Raw genomic sequence first — 8,825 nt, forward strand, 5'->3', positions numbered from 1 at the left:
TTGTATAGTTATTTATTAAATAAGAATTTATAATCATACGGTTCTATGATCATTCATATCATTTTATAACAAAATATTTAAATCATCGATAACAAAATTTTCAATCTGAATCTTTAATAAGTTTATAATTTATAAATGTTCTTGAAAATTCATTGAAAGTTTTAATATTAAAATATTTATGTAATCTTATGGTATATAGTGTTTAATCTATATATATATATATATATTTATTTTATTATTAAATGATATTTTTTACTCATATGGTTTTAAAATCATGTGTATCTTCTTATAATAAAATTGTTAAACCATTGATCATTAATTTTTAACATAATAATTTTAATAGTTTTAGTCATTTATTGTCGTTTTTAAAAATTCAAAATATAACATATACGAAAAAATCTAAATTTTACTTTTATAGCTAATTTGATTGTTTAATTTATTTTAATAATATAAAATTAAACAAAAAATGATGGAGGAGATATAAATTGTTATCAAATCTTTATTATTAAAATCATTAATTGTCATATATATATTAGTCATTTATGGTAATTCCGTAGGTTTTATTTAAGGAAAGAAAATAGCATATCATATCATTATATCATATAGTTTGACCAACTTATGTATCTAACAACATATAAAAATCGAATGTGGACCTACTTATTTTTCAATTGAATGTAATTGACTACCTAATTGAGTGCCACCTATGCATTGGGGCCTATTTTAATTAATACAAAATTGAGGTTACATCTTTTCAAATGTTTCTCAATTAATATATAGGGGATATGACATCAGTGATGGGATATTTTTGAATTGTTATTTAGTATAACTTCAGTTCAATACTATACCTATATTTTTTTTTTGTATTTTTATGTTTCATGCAAATTTATCCTTTTCTGTTCTTTTTAGCTTTTTCATGAAAATTAAGGAATTTTAGTTTTTATGCATTATATATTAATGTTTGATAAAATAGAATTGAGTATACACTAATATATATATATATATATATATATATATATATATTAATTGAGAAGCATTAAGTAGCCACCTATCATCATTAAGATGATTATCAGAATCTTTAGAAAAATAGATTGGTTCATCTAAATTTATATTATATTTTTATTAAATTAACTATCAAAATGATTTGAAGTGCATAAACGAATATTCTTCATTCTCTCTTTAAATAAAAGTTACGGAATTACCTAATATGATTAACATATATACGATAATTAATGATTTTGAATAATAAAAATTTTATAATAGCTTTTGTATCCTCCATCATTTATGTTTAATTTCTTATTAAAAAAATTAAACAATCACATTAACCATATAATAAAAAATCTAAAATTTTCTTATATGTTATATTTTGAATTTTTTAAAACGGCTATAAAATACTAAAACTGTTAAAAGTCTTACAATGAAAATTTTGTGAATAATTGTTTTAGTTTTTTTTGTTATAAAAAGATACAAATGATCATAAAATCATATGAATAAGAAGTATCAATTAATATATATTCAGACGATATATATATAGTACTTAAATTAAACTACATACCGTATAAAATACATAAATATGTTAATTTCGAAATTTTCATTGAAAAAATTATTGAGTCCTAATTATTTTAATTTTGAAATTTGCATTGAATTTTTAAAAACGATTATAAATTATTAAAATTATTAAAAATCTCACATTGTAATTTTTTTGATTAATGGTTTAAATTTTTTTGGTTACATCAAATATACAAATTTTAATAAAATCATATGGGTAGAAACTAGGAAACTTCAATTAATATTTGGTGGTAAATATTTTTGACTGGATTTTGGAAATGTTTTAAAAAGGATTTAGGATATATAATATTAGAGATTAAGTAAATCTAGTTGGTTATTTGAGAATCTTTAGTTGTAAAATATGGACGTTCGTATTATTTTAAAAAAATTGCAGATATTTGTAGCTATAGTTAGGCTATATAAAGTAGGGGAAATTGCCAAAAGTGACTCAAAACTTGATTTTGAATACAAAAGTGTACCCAAATTCAATCAAATACAAAAGTAACCCAAAAGCCTAGTGAAATTACAACAGCCCCCCAAAAAACATGTATTCAATTTTACAATTATAACCCTCCGTTAGAGAAGACTTACAAAGAAGTCTTCTTTATGATGATTTCTTTGTAAGTCAAATAATTTTATAATTTTATAAAAAAATATTTTGATGGATAAAAAATTGAAATCATGTAATAATAAACATTCCTCATTGCTGAAATTGAATTATTTTCAACATAGATGAGTGAATGTATATTGGCTCATGAGTCATTGGTTTAGGGTTTGGTAACATATGTTATAGTATTGTATGTATCTTTAGGGTTAGATTCTGAAATCTTACCTTCATTTTTTTCTTTTCAAATTGACTCATATATGTTTAGTAACCATCTAATAACATGATTTAAACACTTTCTAAGTTTCTTTTAAGTTTAAGAAAGTGTTTTTTGCATAGTTAATTAATTTTAGGGTCTGGAAGACTCACAGAAGACTTAAAAAGAAGTCTTCCGACACATTCCGCCTAAATTTTAGTAGAATTCCAAAATTTAGGTTTCCTGCCTAAATCAAAAGTCTTCCATAAGTCATCCAGGAGTCTTCCAGGGAAAGTTTTTTCATGGATTAGACCTTGAAAATAATTAATAAATTTTATAAAAAATATTTTCAAAGGGAAAAACTCAAAATCATGTATTAAATAAACATTTCTAAAAGATGAAAATTTAATTTTACTGAAATTGAATTATTTTTAACATAGACGAGTGAATGTAGATTGAGTCATGATAGCCTTTGGTTTAAGGTATGGTAACATATGTTGTAGTATTGTTACTATTTTTAGGGTTAGATTTTGAAATCTCATCTTCTTCTTTTTTAAAAACAATTTGACCTATATGTGATTAGTGACTATCTAATAACTTGATTTAAATACTTTCTAAATATCTTAAAAGTTAAGAAAGTGTTTTTTTGCTTATTTATTTGATTATAGGGTCTGGAAGACTCATAAATTATGAATAGAATTTAGAGTTCCCGCCTAAATTTAGAAAAATTTAGGTTTCCTGCCTAAATCGAAGTCTTCCCGAAGTCTTCTAGGGAAAGTCTTCTAGGGAAAGTCTTCTCATGTATTAGCTGTTAAAAATAATTAATAAATTTAATAAAAAATATTTTGAAAGAGAAAAATAGAAATCAGGTATTAACAAACATTTAAAAACGATGGAAATTTAGTTTTACTAAATTTGAATTATTTTTAACATAGATGAGTGAATGTAGGATCTAGAAAACTTCTTCTCTTAGAAGACTTTCCAAGAAGTCTTCTCTTAGAAGACTTTCCAAGAAGTCTTCTCTTAAGAAGTCTTCTCTTAGAAGACTTCCTAAGAAGTCTTCCTAAGAAGTCTTCTATATCGAAAATATTTAATCTAATTGGAATTTTTGTCTCCATATATAAAAAAAATTTACACATTCTCTTTCTCCCTCTCAAATGGCTGCAACAATTCACTCTAAAACTCTCCAACCTCTCTTTAATCTCTTTGAACATCAAAACACCAAATTTAAATCCATTTCTCATTTTTTTCTTATGTCTTCTCACAAATGTATCTTCTTTTTGCAGGTTTTTCATTACATGGTTCTCATCTTTCATTCATTCAAAGGTAGATCTATAAATTTTGGATATGTATTATTGTGTGTTTTATATATGATATTCTAAAAAGCTATAGATTCAACATATTGTGACTGTTTTGTTTATTATTTAAACATTAAAATTATATTTTTGAAGTTTTTATCTGTTTTGAAGTCATTTGAATGTTTTTGAATTTGCAGGTTTTTCAGATCTGAGACTGACGTTGAAAGACTTCTCAGAAGACTCTCGGAAGACTTCTAGACAAGTCTTCTAATGCATTTTATGGTAGAAGACTTCCCACGAAGTCTTCAGGAAGTCTTCTGTCCAAAGTGGTACAAATTTTGGATATGTATTTTTTGTGTGTTTATATATTGAATTCTAAAAAGTTATAAATTCAACCTAATGTGACAGTATTTTGTTTAGTATTAAGCATAAAAAATGTTTTTGAAGTTTTCTCTGTTTTGAAGCTATTTGAATGCTTTTGAATATGAAAAATTTTCAGATCTAAATCAGACGTTGGGTGACTTCTCAAAAGACTCTTGAAAGACACTCGGAAGACTTCTTGGGAAGTCTTCTAAAGCATTTTATGCTAGAAGACGTCCCACGAAGTCTTCCAAAGTTTTCTGCTCAAAGTTATACAAATTTTGGATATGTATTGTGTGTTTTATATATTAGATTCTAAAAAATTATAGATTCAACCTAATTTGATTCTTTTATTTATTATTTAAGCATAAAAAATTATTTTTGAAGATTTTTCTGTTTGAAACCATTTGAATGCTTTTGAATATGTAGATTTTTTCAGATATGAGTTAGACTTTGGAAGATTTCTCAGAAGACTCTTGGAAGACTCTCAGAAACTCTCGGAAGACTCTTGGCAGCCTTCTTGAGAAGTCTTCTAATGTATTTTATGCTAGAAGACTTCCCACAAAGTCTTCGGGAAGTCTTCCAAAGTCTTCTGCCCAAAGTGGTACAAAAAATGATTTCAAGTGGAGACCAAGCTTATCTATGTTGAGGAATGATATCTAGTTCCATGTGTAATAGTTTTGTTTATGGTCTGTTTTATGATTTGTATGTGCACTATTTAGTTGTGAATTCTTTTGTAAACTTAAAGAAATGTTAATCAAAAGAATTTTTTTAACTATTCTACCCACTCATAACAAAACACAACAACACTAAAACTTATTCAAATTTACTAAAACTAAGAGAGAAGACTTCACAAAAAAAAATTAGTCAAATTCACAAAAGATCAAACTTAAATTTTAAAAGTTAACACTTATGAGGAAGACTTATGAGGAAGACTTACAGAAGACTTCTCCATTTAACTAGAAACATTATTAAACATCAATGTTTGTAAATTCATAATTATCACCAATTAAGTTATGAATTCGACTCAGTAGTCCCAATATTGACTAATAAACATGAATTAGCAAGAAAATATTAAAAATTCATTTTAATTTTGGATAAATTTGAAGTTTAATAAAGATTTACGTAGAAGACTTCTTTTGAAGCTATCCATGGAAGACTTCAAAAGAAGTCTACCCTGTGTAGTGTAGACTTCAAAAGAAGTCTTCTCTTTAGGTCATTTTTGCAATTGCAAATTTACGAAGGAAGACTTCTTAAGAAGTCTACTCTACAGAAGACATCTTCGGAATTCTTCCTTTGTAAATATTGGCTTACTTTTGAAATTAAAATTTCTTCGAAATTCCCAGAGAAGACTTCTTTACTTTAGAAGTCTTCTCGGATAAACATGTTACTTTTGAATTTGACTGAAGTTGGTCAAAATTTTGACTTTTTGTAGAAGACTTCTAGGGAAGTTTACCTGGAGAATACTTCAAAAGAAGTCTTCTCTAAGTCTTCCGGAAGTCTTCTCAATGTTGCAAGAAGTCTGCTGGGTTACTTTTACAATTGTCTATATTTGACTTTTCGAGAGAAGACTTCTAAAGTCTTCTCAATGTTGACTTTCCGTCGGATGACTTCTCTAGAAGTCTTCTTTCGTGGGCAAAGGTTTGACCAAAACCCAGAATTAAACTCTAGAAGTCTTTTAGAAGTCTTCTCATTGATATTAAATGTTTTACTGTTATTTTTCAATTGCAAAAGTTACCCACGCATACATCTTCCGGCATTGAGAAGACTTAGGGAAGACTTTCAGAAGACTTCTGTAGAAGACTTTCAGAAGACTTCTGTAGAAGACTTTCAGAAGACTTCTGTAGAAGTTTTCTCCAGGAAGACTTCCTTAGAAGTTTTATCCAGGAAGACTTCCTTAGAAGTCTTCTACAAAAAGTCAAATTTCTGACGAACTTTGGTCAAATTTAAAACTAACATGTTTATCCGAGAAGACTTCTAAGGTAGTCTTCTCTTAGAATTTCGAATTTTTTTGTTTACAAAGGAAAGTTAGAAGACTTCTAGGGATGTCTTCTATTAAAAACACACAAAAGGTCAATTGCAAAACTAACATATGCATTGACGAGAAGACTTTTAAATAAGTCTTCTCGATGAAGAAGACTTATAGTCTTCTTCGTCGAACAGATCTGAAAAATAAAATGTGGTTCGCGATTTCATACCTTGAACTCGTGAGATGACTTGTGTGGTTTCTCCAATCACCCAGAACTTCACCACAACAGCTACCTACTCGTTAATCACCAAGAATCGTGAGTATGAACCTTACATAATTTGTAATCAAAATCTTCAATTTTTTTGATGAATTTTGAAAGAAAGTGTAAGATATGTGGTTTGTGTGGATAGGAAATGAGAAAGGATGAGAAAAAACCGAAACTTTAGGGCATTAACACTCTCAATTTGGTAGTTCATGGTGGTTGAGGTATTGATATCAATGGCAAAGTTGTAAATATTTGGTGAAGATGAGGATGAGGTAAAAGCATTGTTTTCGAAAAAAAAGAAAAAAAAAGTAATGACATTTTTGTGAATAACTAGAACTTCTAGGGTGAATAGGACAAAACAAAGTTTCAAAAAAAACATACGCTATTTTTGTGTTTGACTTGAAATTTTGAGTCATTTTTTAAAGAGCCCCTATAAAGTATAGTTTTTTAAGAAAATATTCTACCTAGAATCAAGTTGGATTCATCTTTGTGATTTTGTTTTAATAGATTGTATATATTAAGATATATGTGATGTAAATAAGATAAACAAAACCATTTTAAACAGATAAAAGGTAAATAATTTTTTTTGAAAGATCACTGAACACACTTTCCCCTTCTATATCACATTAAAAAAAAATCACATTATTATTAGTCTGAGTATATTTATGTAATTAAAAAAAAACGAACAATAAAAGGACAAATAGAATATACATAATCTGCCATGCAAGATATATACATGCTTTAAACAAGAAAAAAAATTTACACAAACAATCTTCATGCTTAATTTGAAAAGAATAACTATTGTAATTGTAAAAATTTAAGTTTCATTCCGGGCAGGGTGCAGATTATCACTTAGTATATATATATTAAACTGTTACATGTAATCTAGTCAATTGTGTTAATACATTCCTTATAATATTAATCGAATTTAAATTCACATTATCTATGTTGTGAACCTTGGCCTCACAAATTAAGATACTTTATACCGTGATTTTTAGCTATATGTTCATTTATAAACCGAACATGGAATTTCTTCAATAAATACAAAAAATGAAATCAGAATTTTCAAATTGATCAGCCACCTCGTGAAAATCCTGTAGATCAGAAAAAACAATAGTCATCAAAACTGTAGGTTTAGGAATAATTATAAGAAACATAAATTTATGCACACTGTAGATTAAGGGGGAACCCCATAAAAAATGAGATCTGTTATAAACCAAGCGGTGATCGACCCATATCAGGCCCAAACCGTCCGGTCCATCAGCTATCTATCCGGTCCATTCGCTAATGACTTAGTCGAATGAGAATTTACATTTATCTATACTTGATGTTTATCATTTTCCATATGTATTTAGGATAAGTACTATTTCCCATTCCTATTAGGAATAAGATTTCCCTTTCTCTTATGACGGTCTAAATAATACGGTCTGATACTTGTATAAATATAGACCTCTGGTCATGAGTAATAATAAGCTTTCATAGCATCTCTTTTATAACACGTTATCAGCACGATAGCCTCTAATCCTAAGCCTCCACGAAATTCCTTAAACTCAGCCGAATATCACAAAACCCTAATTCCGGCGAAACTTCAAAGAGATCGTTCTCCCAAACTGTGAGGACCCAGACGACGAGCAATATATAAAATTGAAGCTCTCGCCGAGACGAATCAGACGCTGCAAACCGCTTGTCGATCCGATAACTGACGCGCCGTCACGCTCTGCTACATTAGCTCTTTCTAGACGTGATCAAATAAACCATACGTTCTCCTTCTTCCCTGTTCGTGATTCGACCAAGCAAGCAGCCCGTCCGCGACCCGACTCGAAGAACGATCAGCTCGCGGCCTCCTTCTCTCTTTGGTGGTCCAAATCTACACTCCATAAGTTTCTAAAGGTAAAACTCGAAACTAAAAAGAACCTATACTGAATTTGGTTGATTGATAAAGATCTGAACCATTAAAATTTGAAGAACCCTAATCTAGGATAATAGAAACCCTAACAAATGGAACTAAGTTTTGGTTAGATTGTTTTCGTAATAAGTTGATAGATCAATGGCTGTTAAAGTTGCTAGAACATTGATTGATCAGTAAGGGCATTGAAACCCTAAATCTAAATTATATGATCCGTTTCCTTTATGATGTTTTGAAAATCTGAAATATCAAAAACCTAAATTGATCCGACTGTTTTGATTTATTGATTTTGATGTATATGAGGTTTAGGTTGCTAGATTAAAACCTTGAATTATCTTTGATGATTGTTTGAGTAAATAGAACTGTTTAGAATCAAATTTGATCTTAAAATTGTTAAATTGCTGAAAACCCCAATTTTTCTTTTTGCATAAATCGATTGATAAACAAGTTTCCATATTGTGATTAATTGTTTGAATATCGAATGAACTGATTAGGAAAATTGCTAGTTTTGATTAAAACCATAATCTGTCCAGAATTGTGAATTTCCTTTTTGCTAAAAGTAGAAAATTTTTTTTTTTCCTAAAATTTCCTTTTCTACTTGCTGGAAATTTTCCTTTTACTGTTAGAATTGCTAGAGAATTGCTAAAATTGACTGATTGATCTGATTTAATTCTTTTGTAAA

This window comes from Brassica oleracea, chromosome C2, assembly GCF_000695525.1.
Source record: "Brassica oleracea var. oleracea cultivar TO1000 chromosome C2, BOL, whole genome shotgun sequence".
In the NCBI taxonomy this organism is placed as follows: Eukaryota; Viridiplantae; Streptophyta; class Magnoliopsida; order Brassicales; family Brassicaceae; genus Brassica; species Brassica oleracea.